Raw genomic sequence first — 22,188 nt, 5'->3', positions numbered from 1 at the left:
GCCAGCATCCATTGCGCCAAATTAAGTCCACTGACATCAGCAAAGAGAGAGGAAGAGGCAGATAAATCATTTACCCCATTGTGGGTTCAGTTTCCTCTCCTATAAACAAATGGGGTTGGACTACAGGATATCTAAGGAGTTCTAAGTCGACAGGCATTGACAGTTTACTATAATAAGCCCTAAGGATATAAAGAAAGACCAAAGACAGTTGCTACCCTCAAGAAACTCACATTTTAATGGGAGAATTCAACCAGCAAACAATTGGGTACATACAAGACATGTATTACCTAAAAGATACATACAGAATAATTTAAAGACAATCAAGTGAGAGAAGTCACTAGGATTAAGAGAAATTAGGAAAGGCTTCTTGTAGAAAGTGATCTTATTTCCAAGTGAAACTTGAAAGAAGACAGAAAAGCAGAAAGGAGAGAGATGAGTGGTGAGAACATTCTAAGCAGAAGAGATAAGAAATGTTTTACTTGATTTCACTTGATAACCTAAATCTGATTCTCAGGGAGGGGGGGAAGAAGGGAGGGATAGAAGTTGGAAATTTCAAAATTAAAAAAAAAAGTTTTAAAATTGTTTTAATTTGTCATTGGGGAAAAATTAAATATATTTTTAAAAGACATTAAAGATGAAATTTGGTTTATGAGAGATTGGTGAGAATAAAAAAGAAAAAATAAAACTAAAAAAAAAATGTCCAGAGCTGGAGATGAAGTGACTTGTACAAGGAACAGCAAAGAATCTAGTATCACATTTCTGAATCCAGGATTAGGATGCAGTTTGTGGCAATAGCTTTATAATTATCATTCACATTGTACTTTGTTCACAAAAATCCTATCAGGTACAAACTGCAGATATTTTTTAATCCCCATTTTGCAGATGAGGAAATTGAGGCTTATCACCAATCATGAAGTCATATTGCCCAATAAATGGTAGAGAAGAAGCTTTCAGTCAAGCCTACTGGTTCTAAGCCTAGCACTCCTCTTACTCCAGAACACTATCTTAGAAAAGAATAAAACTAATGTAACTGTAGTAAATGATCCCTCAATCAAGTAGCATTTATTATGAACTTGACATGGAGTCAGGTATCCTAGGGAATGAAGAGTTGTACAACCCTGCTATGGTCTGTCTTCCAGGGGCTTGCTACCTAGAAAAAGCGGAAAGAAAGACACAGATGGGTGAAACAACAGAGACTGACCCAAGACTGTAATTAGTTACTATATCATGAGGTGCCAGATTTAAAGGGCTATGGGATTTCAGAATATAGGGAAAAGAGTCTGAGTCATAAGCATAAGTTTAATGGCAAGCTGAGATTTGAGTTGGTTCTTCAAAGGCGTGTAGGATTTGGATTAGTAGAAGAGTGAGATCCTCTGAAATTTTAAAGTTCTAATTGTCTCTGAACCTAAAAAAAAAAGGATTTATTTATGAAGCCAAGAACTTAGAATTTTTTTAAGACATCCCAGATGGCAAAGTTCCCCACTACATCCTGGACCAATGCCTGTCATCTTAACCTTTGTCTTGCCCCTGGTCTTTGGTAACTAAAACAGAGTGAGGCTGACAACTCTGTGCAACTACCTCATTTAGATCCAATTCACACTCACATCAAAAGAGCACCAAGTGATATAATTGGTCCTCTTCAAAAACAAAGAAATAACAACATTAAAAGTGCCAACTCTATGTCAATTTGTGCTCAACACAAATGAAACAAAGACATAAATGAAATAGACCTTGCTCTCAAAGAGTTTATATTTTATTAGTGAAAGCACATATCCCAACAAAATAAATAAACAAATGAGCAATGGTGATAGCCATTAGTTACAGAACTTAGAATTGTGGTCTGAGGTTCTCAACAATTTGACAAAATCCACTGAGAAGTCTCAAACTTACCAGGTCTCCCTGTGACAGCTCAAGGGCAACAGAAATAGCTTAAAGATTTTTCATTTCTTGGTACTAGGGTACCCTCAAAAGCTACCTTCCAGATTAACCCTTGAGGAGTTCCGTGAATCTGTCTTCTTCCTCTGATGTAAAAAGAATCTTGAACCTTTACATACTGTCCAGAGTACCAGACTTTCCAAGCATTCATGGACAACCTACTCACCAAATAAAGGGGTTAGGGGCAAAGGTGATTTAAATTGGGAGTTTCTCAACCAGAAATGTCCAAGGGCAGCTCTCTCCATTAGAATGTTGGTCCCTACTTGTCTTAGAATCTTGAGGCTAGAAGGGACATTAGCTATCTTGTAGCCTTCCTGATCTCTCTCCTTTTTAATGTGAAAGAAATTGATGTTCAGTATGGAAAAGCAGCTTCCCAAAGTCACACAGTTTGCAATAGCCCTGGGACTAGAAACACGGATTCTATTCATCAAAGCTTTTATTAAATGGCTCTACTCTCCAGATGTACCAATGCCCAGTTAGGCTAAACCTGATGTTTACCCTCCAGTCTTTCAGATCAACCACCAGTAAAGAGAATTTCCCATTTCTTGACACTTTGGAAATTCTCCTGATTTAACATTATAGATTGACTTTTTCTTAAATGCTCTCCCTTGGGAGGTGGATTTACAATTCTTAACTTTACCCCTAATGTCAGCTTGAAGGTCTAAGGCAAGGAAGATGAGACATAGTAGAGGTATTTTGTATTGATGTACTCTGACTGAGTCTCTCCTGACTAAATTGGGAGGAATGGGAATGGGGGATTTGTGAATCTTTTCCTAAATAGGTCAAACCATACAGAATGATTTCCATGAGGTATGAACATAGTCTTATTGAGTAAGTAGCACAGTAGATGAAAGCCATTTTAGCCTCTGCAATGAAACATGCTTTGACAATTTTAGTCTGGGTTTGCTTTCATGAGGATCCCTCTTCTGGTGCAGGAATTGAAACCTGACTTTGTTTAATGCCTAGGCCTTGGGCAATAAGCCCCCTCCAGACACCTGATATCTTTTGCAATCAGAGCATGCATGGGCTAGAAGTTGGCTGGAGTTTCCCTCCCTGATTGTTTCTCTAAATTGAAGTTCCTTTTCTACTAGAAACCCTCCTCTGTTCATGAAATCCATCTCTGTGCTAAAGAAAGGAGCTAAAGATGGGGACAGGCAGAGCCGTGACTTAGATTCCAATCTTAGCCCTGCCACTTGAATGATGAGTAGTGTAACTTTGGATAAACCCCTCCCTTGTAAAATGAGAGTTTGAACTGAAACACTCTGCCATCCCTGGCTTTAAATGCAATGATTTTTTAAAAAAAGTAACAACAATAACAAAAAAATAAGGTCACCAGAAAAGACCACCTCCCATCTATATAATATATATATGACCTTGCTTTCAGTTCACACATTTTTAATTGTATTGGATACTTTGTAATCTTATTTGGGGTTTTTTTGGCAAAAATATTAGAATAGTTTGCCATTTCCTTCTCCAGCTCATTTAATAGATGAGGAATTGAGACAAACAAGGTTAAATGACTTACCCAAGGTCACACAGCTAGGAAATGTCTGATGGCAGATTTGAACTCCAGAAAAATGAGTCTTCCTGATTCTGAGTCCACTGTCTATCCACTGAGCCACCTAACTACCCTGATCTTGCTTTTCTTAGTTTTAAAAAATCACTAGAATAGCTCTTCCTCTTCTATCAAGTCATTTTCCCAGACCCAGCTCTATTCTAATTTATTGCAATTCATCTAATTTCCTTGGCTTTTGTTTTGAGCCCATTTAGGTGTGTCTTCAGTTGCTTGAGAAGCACTTGATCTATGTCAAGGATTCTTTTTTTTTTTTTAGATTTTTCAAGGCAATGGGGTTAAGTGGCTTGCCTAAGGCCACACGGCTAGGTAATTATTAGGTGTCTGAGGTCGGATTTGAACCCAGATACTCCTGACTCCAAGGCCCGTGTTCTAGCCACTGCGCAACCTAGCCGCCCCAATGTCAAGGATTCTTAACCTCTTTTGAATAATCTAGTGAAAGCCTATGAAAATCCCTTCCCAAAATAAAGTTTTTTAAATGCATAAAATGCCTAGGGTTACAAAGGAAACCAATTATATCAAAAAACAATTTTATATATATATACAAAGTTCATGTACTCTGATTGAAGAACTGATCTAGAGTCAAGAGTGCTGGATTCAAATCCTGGTTCTGTCTTTTACTTATTGTATGACTTTAGGTCAAGTCACTTCTTAGGTGTATATGGGATATAAATGATGGTTTAGGTAACAAAGATATTTTGGGGGGTATGAAGGATCAGAATAGGGGTTTTGTTAATTTGAATAAGATTAAAATTAAGTGTCAAATTCCAACTCAAGTCCTACTGTGATATATCTTAGCATAAGAGAGACTAATTTCTTAAAAGCTATTGTCGATTGGAACCCAAGTATTGGAAAATTTCATCAATTTCAGTATGGGGATGGATCTGGGTACCTACAGACTTAAGAGGGTCTACCTCACTAAGTTTAAGAAACTTTGTTCCCAATTTAGAGGAAAAGGTTATCTGTTTTTCAACTACAACTCTTAATAATCATATTTTAATGTTTGGAGAGATTACAATCAATGTTGGTGAAAGGAGATTCCATGCTTATGAAATCCAGTATTCAAATGTTGAAATGTGACCCCAGACAAGATGTAGATGTACATCTTGACCAAAGAGAATCTTTTAAGAGCTGGAAATGTCTGGGAAGAAGAAATATGAAAAGAATAGCTGGAAAAGAATCATAACTTTCCCTTTAAGAAAGAAGAAACTTCCTCAGTAAATACAGCTTCAACAGAGGTCAACAGTTCAGTGGAAAAGAAATCCAGTCATGGATGATAATATCAGATGACAGCAGCATCTCCTCTGAAGAGAAGCAATAAGCAACAGCTTGAGATTGGAAGAGGAGGAGACACCAAGGTGACATAGAATAGAAATCCTGGGATATAGCTGGTTGCTTAGGAGGCAGAGCTGTGAGATGGTCCAACTAACATGCCACCTTAGGATCAAGAGTTTTTAGGGAAATGTTCCTTGACTCCAGAGAGACATAGGAAAGCTATAAGAAACTCTTTTGTGTATAGGGATTCCTCCTTGTTGTTTTCTTTTGTCCTAATTAAATGCCTTGTTATCGGATTTATGACTCCTATTGGTCAAAGAACAAGTTTAATGTAGACTATTAGTACCCCAAACATCTCAAATTGAATTTGGAGATAGTGAGGGATTCCAGGGTCCTGTTTTATTTTTCTGCTTTTCATAGCTATCAAAATAAAAATAATATACACAATATATACTTGGGAATTCCTGAAGATACTGTACACCATACTATTCTACAATATATCAAATGTGACAAAATATGGAAAGTATTGTATAACTATAAAACCTATATAAAGGAGAAACAGCTTGGTGGAACTTGGTGGATAAAATAGATTAAATATAGAGTCAGAGGATCTGAGTTCAAATCCTAACTCAGGTTACCATCCCAAGTAAGATGTATCCTGAGTAAGTAAGCTGCAGTCTCATTTTTGGACTTCATCTGCAAAATGGGGGGGCTTGACTGGATGGTCACTAAAACGCCTTCCAGCTATGAATTATATGATTCATGGAGTTACTGTTAGGAATGTATTGTTATTCAAAAAGATAATATTAGTGGCTTTTTATCCATTTTATTTACATTTCCTCTGGAGTGGGATAGAGAAAAAAATTACATTTTAACTTTGCTACTTATTTGGAGGGAATAACAAGTTGTACATATTAGATTTGCAGTTTTCTGTGCAATCATCTTTTTACTTGTACTATGTGATTGAAATGTTTTTTTGTTTCATTAATTGAAAAATTATTAAAAATTTATTTGCATTTATACAAAGAACAATAGAAAAAAAGACTTTCACTTCTGAGTCACTAGCTAAAGCAGTTTTCCTTCTAGAACTCAGACCTGCTCACTCAACTGTAAGCCCCTCTATCAGTTGGTTTTTAATTTCCCAGGTTGTTGTCTAATTCATCTTAAATTTAACAATGCAAAGGCCAAAGAGAAAGTAGAACTTTGAGTAATTCTTTCAGGACATCACTGACCCCCTAATTTTAGCCAATACTAGAGGACATCAACAGCACCCTTCCCACACTCAGCCAACACCTCTGACTCATTCCGGCACTGATGTGCCATTTGTCAAGAGCTAAGGAAATCTGACTGTCATTTCCTATGTATGTGTATGTGGTGGGGGCACTATGGAGGGTTGGGATTGGGGCTGAGGGGAGGGTTCTGCCCTTTGCTGCTCACTCTTGGTATGATTTTCTTTCTCTGCATTTCCCTCTCATCATAAGGGGACAAGTTGTTACTTGATTCTCCCATCACTTGCAGAAAACTTGCCTATTTTTTCCCCAGGCCACTTTCTTTTCCAGAGCTCCAAAAAGCCTAATCCAATTAATCTTCCTAGGGTCCTACTCAGGAGCAGACTTGCCTACATAGGGTACATCTTAAAGACCTAAGCCAAAAGACACACATGAGCTGCCAAGATGACCTGCTTCATTCCCTTGACTGGGGACCAAGTATTCATTAAGAACCTACTATCTGCCAGGTCCTGCACTAAATGTTTTAGTAGTAGGAGTAGTAGGAGAAGTAGGAGTAGTAGTAGCAGTAGTAGTAGTAGTAGTGGTAACAATAGTAGCAGTAGTTGTAGCAGTAGCAGTAAGAATAATAGTAGTAGCAGTAGTAGTAGTAGTAGCAGCAGCAGCAGCAGCAGCAGTAGTAGTAGTAGTAGTAGTAGTAGTAGTAGTAGTAGTAAAAGTAGAAGTAGTAGTAGCAGCAGCAGCAGCAACAGCAACAGCAGTAGTAGTAATAGTAGCTAAAAATGATGATAGTAACAATAATGGGATATTTGAGGGGTCCCGGGAAAGACTAGTACCTCTGCTATAAGGGGTTGCGCTTTTTCAGTAAGAGTCCTTTTCAGAGCTGCTCATCCTTTGCCTTTGGAGATCTTATGAAAACTCTGCCTCTATTTCAATATTTTTCCAAGAACTGACCTTGTCTATGATGAACAATAACTTCTTTATGATGAGACGTTGTGGTATGAAGTATACCTTGAAATCAAATAGTCCTAGGTTTAAATGCCTCCTCAGACACAGACTTGCTAGGTAACTCTGGGAAAGTCTCTTAACCTCTTTGCCTCTTCAAAAAAAAAAAGACAATAGCAGAGTCATAGTAGTAACAGCAGCAGTTAACATTTATATAACTCTTACTATTAAAAAAAGTCAAGAAGGACCTTAAAAGCCATCAATTCCACCCCACCCCCATCCCTCCTCTTAAATATAAGGAAACTGAAATACAGAGAGGTTAAGAGATGTCTCCAACCTTAACTCTATACCCCCAAACCACACAGACATACACATGGCACATACAAAACAAATAGGCACACATATACCAATACACACACACACACACACACACACACACACACACACACACACACACACTCTTACTTCAGGATGCTATGTTCATGCTATGTGAGGACACATCAACAATCCCTCACCAGACATGGAAGAGCCTAGTTGCCTCTGTCACCACAGCTGGACTTGCTCAGATTCACAGATTCTGCTACCAGGTCTGTGACTGGATCCCATTCACACTTGGCCCATGCTGTCAATGTCACCATTATATCACTGGTTACACATCTTGACAAGACTTGGATGTAGTGTAGACTCTCAAAGTGTCAAGAAGAGTTCTGTACTTCAAACTGGAAGTTTCTTTCTGTACAATTTAACTTGAAGTAAGGAAATCTTTCCCTTTGCAGCTGCCCTCTCCCGACCCAAATTGTTCCTAGTTTTGCCCCTTGGGGCAAGTGTCACGTGTTTGTTATTCTTTGATAGACCTTCAAATACTGGAAACTAGTTTATTCAAACTAAACATCTTCCACTTCCAGCAAGGGATTCACCTATTGTATGACCTCAAGATTCTTCATCATTCCAGTGGCTCTCCTTGAGGCACTCTACTTCAATGTGCTTAAAATGTAGTAGCCTTAGTTGTAATAACCTTAAAAAAAACTAAATAGGACAGATTTGCTAATATAAAACCTGAGTATGTCATGTAATTATTTTCTTACAAAGAAAATACAATGAAAGAAATTAAAGATACTAGTGAATTAAACATGCATATTTGGTTAAAAATATAAAAATTATTGCACATTATATATCATATATTGTATGTGATAAATTATATTACATATATTATATAATATATTGATTTATATTTTATATCTATATTTAAGTACTTTTGGTGTACTCTTACATAATGGTTTTCACTCAAAAAGATCTCATTTTAGAGACAATCTCTTTTTAGGAGTGGTTTGTATTCCAGTAGACTACTTCAGAAATCTTTTTCTCATGTTTAACGTTTTTATAAGCCTCAATTTGCTTTGATATTTATGTTTCTCTACACTTCTAATGATGCATGAATTTATTTGTAGTAGTCCTTGATTTGGGACCCTTGGATTTTTTTTTTCACAGATTCAAAATAAAGCAGAAAATTTCTATTGCATGAAATTGAAAAGCATGAACAAAATGGATGCAACTAGAGTAAGAAGAGAAATTTTAGATTGAGAAAAATCATTTCAATTAATATCTTTTATGGATGTCTAAAACCAAGACATATAAAGAGAATTAAAATTCCTATTTAAAACCATGAGACAGTTCCCAATGGGGAGAATATCTAAATAGTTCTTTAAAAAAGAATTTAAAACAATTAACAACCACATGAAAGATTGCTTCAAAGCTTTAATGTGTAGATTTCAGTCAGTTCTGATGTTTTGAGGCATTTTTCCATAGAGAAAAATAAAAGTTGTCTCATGCTCTGAAAAATATCCTAATCATAATAGAAACGCAAATGAAAACAACTATATGGTTTCACCTCAAACCCAGGAAATGTGCAAAGATGACAAAAGATGGAACTTGTCTTTCTTGGAAGGTCTTAATAAATGCTTATTGAATTGATTGAAACAAATAGCTTTTTGGGTGGGAGAAAAAGTATACTCAGAAGTGAGTATGAACTTTAAAAAGGCATCAATAAAAATAAGATTTTTTTAAAACAATCTGGGCTCACCAAAAAAAAAAAATCCCTGTGTGCCATACTGGTTTCTTCAATGCCTCCTCTATTTCTTCCTCCCTTAGGGATCATTTATGTGCTTTTGCACACATTACCAAATCCCATTCAGAGTGATTTCACAGCTAAGACCTCATTTAATCCTCACAACAAGTCCATGAGGTATGTAGGGCAGGTGTTATGTTCATTTCCCATGATTCACTCAGAAGCCTCTAGTTACTCTACTGTGTAGCAGAGCTAAGACGGCAACTCCACTCTACTGATCCCTAGCCTGAGGATTTTCCACTACTTCATACTCTCTTGCTCTGAATTCCAAGGATTTGAGATGGCTTTAAGGGAATCAACTATAATTAACTAGAGGAGGCTATCAGCAAAAACACCCTATTCAGAAGGATTATGGGATTTAAAGTTGGAAGGGGGGACCTTAGAGACGATCTATTCCAATCCTCTGATTTTTTACAGAGGATGATGCTAAAGCCTATAGTGATAAATGACTTGTCCAGAGTCGCATAAGGAGTAAGCTGTAGAGCCAAGGTTCAAGGCCAGGTCCTCTGACTCTAAATCCAGATGTGGTAGAGTCTCTACCCTATTTATCAGTGACAGAATGCTACAGGTGAAGGAACTGAGACCCTGAGAAGTTTAATGACTAACTTCTTATTTCACACATTAATTTGTATATTCTTATTGAGTAAACATTCTGTATAGGTTTATGCAACCTCAGGTCCTGAAAGAACTGGTAAATGTGACCATGAGCCATAATCAGCAATATTAGAAATATCAAAGAAAATAGAAAGTGGGGTGGCTAGGTGGCGCAGTGGATAGAGCACTGATCCTGGAGTCAGGAGTACCTGAGTTCAAATCCGACCTCAGACACTTAATAATTACCTAGCTGTGTGGCCTTGGGCAAGCCACTTAACCCCATTTGCCTTGAAAAAACCTTAAAAAATAGAAAGTGTTACTACAAGATGGGGTAAGAGCAAAAGTCCTGATTTTTAAGAGGAAAGATAATTCATTCTAAAATAATAGGAGAGAAAAAGAAAGAAGAGGAGAGAAAAGAGAAGAGAGGAGACAGGAGGAAAGGGAAGGGGAGGTAAAGAAAAAGGAAAGAAAGGAAGAGAAAGGAATGGAAAGGAAGGGAAGTAGATAGAAGGGAAGACCAGACAAGACAAGAGAGAAAGGAGAGAAAAGAAGAAGAGGAGAAAGGAGAGGAGAGAATACAAGAGGACTTGCTATACTAACCTCATTTCCTTTTCTGATAGAATTGCTAAGCTCATAGATGAAGGGAATGTTGTGGATATAATTTATCTGAAATTTAGCAAAGCTTTTGATAAAGTATCTCATAATATTGAGCAAAATGGAAAGATTTGAATGTGGAATACAATGAACTGGTTTCAGAAGGTACAGATGACTAGAGTAGTTATTAATGATTCAATGTCAACACAGCAGGAGTTTGACCCTTAAATGAAGTCATACATGGTATTTCTACCAAATTTGCAGGTGACACAAAGTTAGGAAAGGTAACTACTAACTACTAAACTAGTCGGGATCCAAAAGGAGCTTACAGAGTCAAGCATTTGGGTTGAATCTAATAAGATGGAACTCAACAGGGATAAAGTCTTGTATTTGGGTAACAAAGACTCAACTTTCATGCAGAAAGGAGGTTTTTCTTGTTCTGTTTAGACCCAAAGGGTAGAACAGGAACAATGAGTAGAAGTCAGAAAGAGGTAAAATTAGACTTGACATCAGGAAAAATTTCCTACCAGTTAGAGCTGATGAAAAGTGAATTGAGTTGCCTCAGTTTGGGATGGATTCTCCTTCTCTAAGATATTCAGGCAAAATCTAGATTCTAGATGCTTGTTCCCATTGCTGAAATATTCTCTCTTTTTCCATCTGCCTATTGCCCTCCCTGGCCTCCTTTAAGTACCAACTAAAATCCCATTTTTTACTAAAATCTTTCCCTAACCCTTCCCTAATACCTTCCCTCTGTTAATTATTTCTATTTATCTTGTATATAACTAGCTTTATAGGGACCTGTATCACTCTCCAGTCCCCACCCCTACTATAAACTTCTTGAGGATAAGGACTATTTTTTGCCATTCTTTGAATCCCCAGCTCTTAACACAGTGTCTGGCACAATAGTAGGTAGTTGATAAATGTTTATTTATTGATTGATTGCTGGATATGATATGGAGGGGAATCATTTAGTGTATGGGTTGAGCTAGATAGCCTTTGAGGTCCTTTCTAACTCTCAAATTTCTGTACTACATTATTTACTTATATGTATAATGCTGTCTCTTCTAATAAAATATAAGCTCCTGGAGGGAAAGGACTGTTTCATTTTTGTTTTTGTATCCCCAGTGACTAGAGGGTCAGCTATATAGTAGGCACTTAGTAAATACTTCTTGATGTATTGATCAGAAAGGATTTTTCTATCTCATATTCTATACATAACAAGCAGGTGCTAAATTGTTTGATGTAGATAAAGAATATCAAAATTATTGATCAAATTTTCATTTTGTGCTGAATATTATCTGAATAAAACTAGAATAGTCAACTGAACTTCAGAAACTTTTGATTATTTGGGAAATTTTGTTAAAATGGGATATAGTGTGTGATTGACTCTGCCTATCCTAGTGCTGTGGTCCACTTCCTCTTACCTTAGCTACAGACATCTGCCTTTCCTTCTTTCCCCAAAGTTATTCAATCCTTTTCCTGTACTCTGAAGCTCTCCTAAGCATCTAGCTCTAGCTTACTTATCATTCATTTTGGCTGGTGTTACTAGTGTAACTCTGAACAAATAGACTGTATCATCTCAGTGGGGGGAAGGGCCCAGTGGTTAGCTACAGGGCCTCTATCTGAAAGGCACAATGTGCCACCTAGCCTGCTTCCATTCCAAAATCCATATTTTTCATTTCCTACACACTTTGAAATGGAGCAGAGAAAGGTTGATTTTTCCTAGTGACCATTTATCAGCCGCTAACAAAAAAGTCATGATTTTCCCACCACCTCTTCCATTCATTACACTTGGGGATGGGGGGGATTCAGGGATGAAAGGACTTCAGGTTTCATTTTTTAAGGATCTGCAGGTGAAAAAAATCTCCCTCTACCAAAGCAGATAAGCATCTTTTCTCCAGCTTTTAGTCTTAGAGAATTTCATGGGACAGTGAGGATACGAATGACCAGTCAAAAGTCACACAACTTGGTTAAATGAGAAGGTAATTTAGGGCTATTTAATCCAAAATTTCCATCTTATTACAACTGAGAAAACTGAAATCCTAGAGAAGTTACATCACCAAGATCATATAGTTTCTTACTGGCCAAACAGTAGGTATCTTTATCTGGCCTCAGACTCCTAATTTCAGTTTCCTTGTCTGTAAAATGGGAATCATAATAGCATCTCCTTTCCAGATACTACTAAGATTCAAATGAGATAATAGTTGTAAAGAATTAACAACTGGCACACAGTAAGTACTATGTAATATTGTTAGTAGTGGTTTTTATTATTATTAATTATATCACACTGCCTCAACAGAACACAAAATGGTAGTATTATCTAGGAATAGTTCCTTCTAGGATCTCGGTATTTGTGTCTTCCTCTATAAAATAAGAGGGTGGTACTAGATGATCTCTTCCTTCCAGTTCTAAACTTTAGGATTGAAAATGATCTCCTAAAACAATACATGTTTGTTCCTTTTGCAAATTGCTTCTTATACTATAAATGTCTCTTTGTCTCTACTCTTCAAGTTAGCTTTTGCAGTACTACCTTCCCCATTTTTCTCTCAATTTGGCAAGCAGACTATTTATTACTCCCCTCAGTGTTCACTCAGCTCTGAGTGGCTGCAATTCCTAGTCTTCTTGCTTATGAGCTCCCACAGGTATACTTTTTAATGAGAATCAATCATAAGCCTCAATTACCTTTTTTGAAAGGATATTTACTAAGAAAGCATAATGTTTGCCTTTCATTCTCAAAGAAGACCAAGACATCAGGGAGGGTGATGCCTGGTGATGCTATGACAAGCACATGAATTGGATTTGAGTGAGGGGGTACTGTGCTAAGTCACCAGTCTCACTTTCTCCTCCAGGGCCATCTGGATCCAATGGTCAGATATGAATCAGGATGACTAGAGGTGGCCCTGGATGTAATCAGGGTTAAGTGACTTGCTGAGGTCAGATTCGAATTCCTGTCCTCCTAACTCCAAAACCAGTGCACCACCTAGCTGCCCCAATAAGAGGGCATTATAGGAATAGCTAGTACAAAAACAATTCCCTTCCCTGCCCCCTCCCAACAAAATATAAATTGAATATATAAAGTTCCTGAGAAATCAGGGTCAACTGCTTGTGCAAAAATAATGAGAAAATGCATATGTCAAAGGATAATTGATTACTGAGAGTCCTTTTATCTCTTCATAGATACACCATAAAATTTCCTTTAGGGGTAGTCCTCTGATGGATTTCTAGAATTTATGCTTTTGGAGAGTTTATAACTGAGACTTCTCTCCTACCTGAGGGATTATAAGGCAGAGCTGAATTTCCTCAATGTATCTAGTTTGCCCTTAGCTTATCTCAACTTTAATTCAGACACTGCTATCAATAACTACTACTCTGAGACACTACCCATAAATGTGAGAACTCCAGACATTATAACCTTTCAAAATCCCAAAGGTGGTTGTTGGGAGAGGAAAAATGTTTCTCCATTAACTTGACTCTCAACAATTGCCTCCCAAACATTCTTCATTGAGATATACAACTACCCTTCAATTGATGTGTTCCAAACTATCTGACTATTTTTCTATGGAACCCAAAGGTATATCTAACTCTTTCAGTAAATCATAAGACACTTCCCATGTGAAATCATCTGTCGCTATCTATTAAGTATTTTATTCCCTCGGTTTAAGGAATTGTTCACAACAAGCTTTCACTTTTGATGAACTGATTGATTCAACTGAATTGACAGTACCTTCTGTGATTGGATTTGGGGAGGGTAGTGGATTGAATCCTACCATTACATTTGTATACATTTTGCAAGAATCTTGTATATATTTAATGCCCCTGCAGTGCCCTTGGCCTTTTCAGAAGTCAGTGCAAACTGGAGGTCTCATTGCTAAACAAAGTGTGGTCAGTCTTTCAGTTCCCCCCAGATGGGCATGAGATTTTTATCCCTAAAGACAGTGATGAAGACAACAGTGCAGAATGAGTTGGGGACCCTAACTTGACTCCTTATACTCAAGTTTTCCAGTGTTGTGTCAAGTTGTGGGCTGATTGTCCATGTTCTCTTGAACAGTATGAGAAGAGCACTAAGTGCTAGATATTTCTGATGCAGAATAAGAAATAGCTCAAACACTGCCGCACTAATTGAATGTGATGCAAAAGAGGTCTCTTAATGAGACTAGCATGGTTTATTCCTGACATATTCCTGAAGCAGAGAGCCATTTCTCTCATTTCAGAAGAGCTAATGGGGTGAAAGGAGAAAAAAAATCTCCTGGCTAGAGAGTAAAAATTAGACCTGTTATCTCTTTAAGTGGTATTTTTGGGTTTTCCTGTTATGTGCTTGAAATTGTATTAAAACCAGAAAGCTGGAGAATCTGTGCCAGTTTGACGTACTTTAATACAAGTGGGGAAATTGCAAAGGAGGGAACTGGAGGAGAACAAAATTACTGAGGTTTTGCAAACTTGATGTGGGTTAGGTTTTTGTTTTTTGTTTTTTTTATCAGGGTAAACTGGATGGAGGTCTGAGTCACATATTCAATATAAATGAAATTTAATTTGAGAGAAAAGAAGAACAATCCCCAGGACAATATTTCTAGAAATTCTAGCCAATAGTCCCAAAGTTAGATGAGTAACTGTGGTAGAAGTCATTTTTCTTCTTTTCCCCTACAAAGTAGCACAGCAGGTTTGAAAGGAAAGTACCAACCCAGAAAGGAGTGAGCCACTGGGTCATCACCACCCATAAGAAGGGAGGGGTCATGTACCTAGAAAATTGACATCCTGACCTGCCTAGGTGATGTTTAAATAAGTACATATTATCTTCCAAAACAGAATATAAGCTTCTTGAGGACAGGGATTATTTCAATTTTTATCTTTGTCTCTTCATCATCAGGCATAGGTTCTAGTACATAATTAAAATGTTTGTTGTTGATTAGCTGGTACCTGACTTAAAATCAGGAATGGTTAGGAAGGCCTGAGTTCAAATCCAGTCTCAGACACTTACCAGCAGGAAAAATCACTTATCTTCCCAATGCCTTAATTTCCTCTTTGGTCTATTATTCAGTTGTGTCCAGCTCTTCTTGGTTCTGTTTGGGGTTTTCTTGGAAAGGGCACTGGAGTGGTTTGCTACTTCCTCCTCAAGTTTGTTTAATGGATGAGGAAACTAAAGCAAAGCAGAGTTGAGTGACTTGTTCAGGGTCATAAACCTAGTAACTGAGATTGGATTTGAACTCAGGTCTTCCTGGCATGCTATCTACTGCACCACACACTTAAACTCCTCTGCTATTAAATTATAGCAGCTAATTCCCAGAGAGGTTTTGAGGATAAAGCGAATGCCACCTAATATTACCATGCTGTAGAAACCAAATAATTTTATTACATCCTAACTAGATTCTAATCTTCCTTTTACAAATGTAACCTGAAACAAGTAGGTCGGTAGATTTTTTGGGGAGTGGTTTTTTTTTTAGTGACCTGAAACAAGTAATTTCCTACCCCTAGTCCTCACTATCTGTAAAATGATGGTTGAGTTATGTGGCAGACAATGTAAACAAATAGCAATAGGCAGTAATTAGAAAGGAATAGCACAGAAGCAGTAGTCATTAAACCAGAGTTCAAATACACCATTCAGTCATTTCTTACCTGTGTGACCTTGAACAAGTCATTTGATCTCTGTGGGTCTCAATTTTCTCATCTTTAAAATTGAGGGAACTAGACTAGATGATCTCCAAGGCCTCTTCCAGCTTTAAGGCTATTATCCTATGGGTTCCTGAAGTCCTTCCAACTGTAACATAATGATGCTACCAGTACTTAAGCCTTAAAATACTCTATAAATGTGATTTTGACATGTCATTATTTTCTGTTTTTTAATGATGTTAGATTCTGTTTAAAAGTGTTTTTAAAAGTCAAGTCTGAGATTGTCTTGGATTTTCCTAAGCCTGTTTAAGAGAGAGCTGAGCTTGTAAGAGCTAAAGGATTACAAACTTTCTTTGTGTTTAAGTTTAGAACAGTAGTTTGAACACCAACATGTTCGCATTTGGGCAATGAGCCTAGTAGAAAACAATAGTCTCCAGAGGTCTGAGTTAAAAAATTCAATTCAATAAGATAAACAGGTCATTGACTAATCAATTTAGAGTTGCAAAACTATCTAATCCAACCTCCTTAATTTGCAAATCAGGAACCTGAGGTCAGAGAGATTGTTACTGCTTCAAAGTCACACAGTTAGTGTCAGAGGCAGGATCTTAAACCCCCAAGTTCATTATTGCTATATATGTTGCTTTGTCTTATACATCATAGTGCCTCCCAACAAAATAACAATATGAAACTCATGAATTTTCATAGTTAGCTGACACAATGGGTAGACAGCTGGCCTTGGAGTCAGAAAGCCCTATGGGCTCAAACACCCACTATATGTGATCCTGGACAAATCTCTTAAGCTCTGTTTCATTTTCTTCATCTGTAAAATGGAGTTAATAATAGCCCCTCTCTCCTAACCTTGTTGTGAGAATCAAACAGGATAATATCTAATGTGTTTTCTTGGGAACCAAATGGACTTTGACCAAACAAAGATGCAAGCTGTGCAAAGGAAGGAGGACTTTTCTGGTTGCAGCCCTACTGGGGTGTGCACCGTGGGTATTCTGTTCACTTTCTATGGCAGCAGCAGTGGGCATGGCTTAACCATTAGTATTCTTTGTGAATGTGAAGGTGAGACATTAATATCTTCTCTTGCATGTGGTATCTAATCATTGTAATTTCAGGAAACAAATACGAAAAGGACATCAACAAAAGTCGGGGCCTGTGTACCTCCAAGGCCTTTGTTGAAGCTAGTGTGAACGATTAAATTGGTACTTCTGGAGGAAGGTTTTTTCCCTCAAAAAAAGTACAAATTATAATAATAAATAATAATAATATAAATGGCAGGAACAAATGAGTTCTGTTTATTGGAATAAACATTATTATTCCTAGATGTGAGAACTTCTCTATTTTTACCTTTTGTTACAGTATTGATTTATAAGAAATATTGTTGCATTTAAAATAACTTCATCTGGGGTGGCTAGGTGGCGTAGTGGATAAAGCACCAGCCTTAGAGTCAGGAGTACCTGGGTTCAAATCCGGCCTCAGACACTTAATAATTACCTAGCTGTGTGGCCTTGGGCAAGCCACTTAACCCCATTTGCCTTGTAAAAACCTAAAAAACAAAACAAAACAATACAATAACTTCATCTGTCTATATGTGGGTATTTATTTGAAATGATGTCTATATACTGTATTCTCTTCTCTGTGCATTACCTTTAACAACAGATTATTGATCCTTATTTTGAAGTCATATGCATGTACACCTGCCAAGGAACCTTTACACAGATCTGAAGAGGCAAAAATGTCCTCATTCTTTGGAGAGAGATGAAGAAAGAATGAGGATGAGAAGTCTTTAAGGTTTTATTAATTTTCATGATTGGGTAACTCTCCATTCTAGGGAGTACAAAAGTATGATTTTTAAATTAATCCCAAACCATTATTTATAGGAAATAGCCATCCTGTGTAAAGAAAGTAACAATTGATAGTATCAAGAATTAAAAAGTTTTTAAAGATTAAAAAATATCTAATGTGTTTTGTAAATTTTAAAGTCACTACACAAATTCTAGTTAGCATTAAGAAATCAATTTAATGAACATTTATTAAATATTATTAAGCACAAAACCAAAAATTAAAAAAAACTGTTGCCCTCAAGGAGCTTATATTCTGTTATGGCACCACAGGTAAGGAGAAATAAATTAGGAGTTACATCTTCCAAAGACAGCAACATGCTGCCCATCCTCTATACTGCTTGAGTGGTAGTTGGGATTACATAAAAAGCACCTTTTCTTAATAAGTCCTTATCCATTCAGGGCCAGGGGGCCAGGCTGGGAAAATTTAACTTTCAGATGTCTTTATGAAGAATTGATTTCTTAGAATCTCTCTAAAAGAACTGCAGAGGCAACTACCCATACCCAAATGAGAGTTCACAGTATAATAACTTTAACAAATGTTCACCCGGACTATGATGGAAGACCTCAAAGGACAAGCCAATTACTCCCAGAGGCAGTCCATTCCTCTTTTGGATATATCTAATTGTTCAGAATGAAGTATCTCAGTGAATAGAGCATTGGAGTTAGGAAGACCTGAGTTGAAATCCAGCCTTTGTGACCCTGGGCAAGTCACTTCAGCCTCTGTTTGCTTTAATCCACTGGAGAAGGAAAGGGCAAACTACTCTGCTATCTTTGCTGAGAAAATGCCACAGAGAGGGTTAGCATGCTATGGATCATGGGATCACAGAGAGTCAAATATTATTTAAACATAAATTGTTAAGAAGTGTTTGTGACCTTTTATCAAACTGTATCTACTTCTCCCCAATTTCCACCCACTGGACCCAAGCAGAACTTTGAAAACCTTTTAAATATCTACAGGCAGTCAATTTGCATCTCCTAAGTCAATTTTTTTTCCTACCAAGGATCATTTGGATATTTATAACATCATTTGTGGGCTATATTTGTTCATACATTTAATTCATTCACCCCTAAAAAAACTGCTATATACATTAATACAGCCCATTGGCAGAAGGTTCCCCACCCCTTTAACTAAGTCTTTATTTCATTTAAACAGAATCTCTCCAGTTCTTTTAACCATTTCTCACTTGGCATGATTCTCACTTGGCATCATTGTCTTGATTGCTTACCTCTCTGGCTATTCTACAGTTTATCAAACTCCTTCCTAAATTGCTCCGGCCAAATGGACAAAATATTCCAAATGTGGTCTAATCCAGGCAGAGCAGAGAGAGTAGCAGCTACAACCAGGAAGAATGGCCATGTAGCAGCCCAATAATGCACTGAGAACAAAAATCCAAGAAAAGATCAATAAATAAAACCCAAGATTCAGATGTGTAGATACAAATGCTCAAAGAGATCCAAATAGGAGGCAATTCAATCTCAGTAATATCTCTGGGACTTCATGAGCTGCTCCTATTTAGATGCAACCAATGCACAAGGACAGTCAACAAATGGAAGTGATACTTAACAAGTATTATGTACAGGTACTAAAAAGAAAAGATTTAAAAAAAGTCCTTACTCTCAAGGAATTTGCACTTTAATCAAGGAGATGATATACAAATATGATAATATAGTGAAGTAGATGGAGAAGCAGACTTGGAGTAAGGAATATCCAAGTTCAAATCCAGATTTGTACACTTCCTGTCTGTTAATTTCTTTGTGCCTCAATTTCTTCATCTGCAAAATGGGTATAATAATAACATGTACATTCCAGGGATGTTAGGATAAAATGAACTAATATTTTTAAAGTGCTTTGCAAACTTTAGAGTGCTATCAATCTTTATTATTGTTTTTGTTGGTGTTGTTCTGTGGAACAAAGTAACATTATATATTAAGAAAATATACTCTCAAGTATAAATCCAGATGGCAGAGTGAAGATTAGTGGAGAAAAAAAGAAAAAGCTGTATTCTCATGGGTCTATTCTATTGATCATTTGGACAAAAGGATACAACAGATGAAGAGTTCAGGAGATAAATCAAAACCTTGGCACGGAGGCACAGAGAGTAGTTTCAATTAGCTATATCTCCACTGAAGCTTCCCCTTTGCCAAAAACAAAGTGGCTGACAAAATCTTGGCTGACCCTAATGAAAATGACTTCATTCTTCAAAAAAATGAAGGAAGAATAAAAGGGAAATTGTTATTCTGGATATTTGGACTAATAAAGAAGAACTGATCACTGAAGTGGAAATGATAAGATCACTGGGGGAAAGTGACCTACCTCTCCCTCTTAACATTAGTAATGAAGGTCAGGAAAGCCAGATATGCTCTGACATGTGACATGTAGTTTGCATTTTTATGTGAGCAATTAGATGGTATAATAAATAGTGTTGGACCTGAAGTCAGGAAGAACTGAGTTCAAATCTGACTTCAAACACTTACTATCTATGTGACCCTGGACAAGTCCCTTAACCAGTTAGCCTTAATCCATTGGAGTAGGAAATGGCAAACCACAGCATAATTTTGCCAAGATATAAAGTCACAAAGTTAGACATGACTGAACAACTGAATAACAATAGCAACAAAAGTTATCAGATAAGAAGCTCTTGAGAACAAAATTCTAAAATTACAAACAAATGGATCCAATAAAAAAAAAAGCTGTAGATGAATGGGGAGTTCTCAAGAGAGATCAGTCTAGATACAGGACCAAGGTAGTTGTTTATTTGTTCTTGTTTAAGTGTAAACAATGGAACAGTCAAAAGAGGATGAATGTTCTTCCTCTGTGGCTCACAAAAACATGATGCAGGTACATTTTATAGAAATACTAAAGCTCAGAATAAGCTGAGGCTGGTAGTGAATTCTAAGGACTATCAAAGATTTGCTTATTTTTTTTTAACACTCTTAAAGGTGAAGATCAAAGCATTTAATTCAAGTTAACAATTAAGGGAAGGGAAGAAGGGAAAGGGAAGGAAGGGAAGGCAGGTTCAGAAAGAAGAGAGGTAGAAAAGAAAGGGAGAGAGGGAAGGAAAAAGGGTGAGAAGGAAAAGAGAAAAAGATAGAGGTCCAGAAGAGAGGCAAGAAGAATAGGGGAAAGAGAGAGAGAGAGAGAGAGAGAGAGAGAGAGAGAGACAGAGACAGAGACAGAGACAGAGACAGAGACAGAGACAGACAGACAGACAGACAGACACACACACACACACACACACACACACACAGTCACGAGAGTTCTGTTTGGAATGGTTGTAACAATAACCAGAATTAACAAGGCAAAAATCACTCAACTTCTGAAGTTTTATTTTGTTTATGGCAGAGACAAAACTTTAGATTTGGAAAAGTATAATAAAAATAGCAGAAAGTTTAAACACAAGATAAGTGAAGAAGTAAAAAGAGAACAGTCAGTGAATCTCAATGAGTTTAAGTCACTAGGCTCAGATGACCTATAGCCAAGAGTATTGGGAGAATTGCCCTAAATAGGATCATGGAGTCTGGGGTAAGGCACAGCAGCTTGGGTTAATGATTCAGAACTTGTTGCCTGTACTAGAGTATAGTGCTGCTAATAGACACTTGTTTCAGTGTATCTTTCCAATAAATCTCACTTCACTCTGTAAGAGTGAATCATTTTCTGAACCCTGTGATTTGAGGCCAAGTTCTAATTGGTTGGTCCATGAGGCTAACACATGGTATCATCAGGGAAGCCAACTTTTAGCTAAAGCCAGGAAATGGAAACATTCATGGAAACAAGCTGAATGCCAATCATCCAAGGAATAGGTGAAGGGAGTAGAAGAATTTGTTTCCATAGATTTTGACTGAATTCAGTGAAATGGGAGAGAACCTTAGTGTAGTGACCTAAGGAAATTGGGGGACAAGGATAGAGGACTAGGGAAGGTCTTGTTAGTCAAAGGCTATAATGGTCGGGAGAGGAGAGAACCAGAGGAGAGTAGTTTCTAAATAGAAAAACTAGGAGTTGGGTTCTGGATAACTACTCTAATAGGGGATGAAAATCCTGAGATAACTCAAATATATTTTCAGATAGTTCCTTCTTTTACCAGAGTCCCATTAATAGAAAACACTCCAAAATCTCTGGGTATATACCTGTGACGGCAGAAAATGTGGGAGGAGCTGAATGTTCTCAATAATCTTGTCCACCAGACTAATTTTATTCTAACCCTCAGACCTCATGATGGGTAGGTGGATGAAAAAGGATGAAACTGGCTACAAAGAGAAAACCTAGATAACCAGACAGAAGAAGGAGACCAGTTGACCTTCCAATCTATTCTGTTTCTAAATCCCAGATCAGATTCCTAGAAAATAAAGGAGAAAGGAGAGTGGAGGTTGGTAGGAGGAAAGTAAGGGGAGGAGGGAGAAATAATGAGAGTAAGAGAAGATGAAGAGAGAGGAGAAGGGAGAAATGAGAGGGGTGGAGAGGGAGGGAGG

This window comes from Macrotis lagotis, chromosome 5 (genome assembly GCF_037893015.1).
Source record: "Macrotis lagotis isolate mMagLag1 chromosome 5, bilby.v1.9.chrom.fasta, whole genome shotgun sequence".
Taxonomy (NCBI): Eukaryota; Metazoa; Chordata; class Mammalia; order Peramelemorphia; family Peramelidae; genus Macrotis; species Macrotis lagotis.
Note: the sequence above shows the minus strand (reverse complement) of the source record.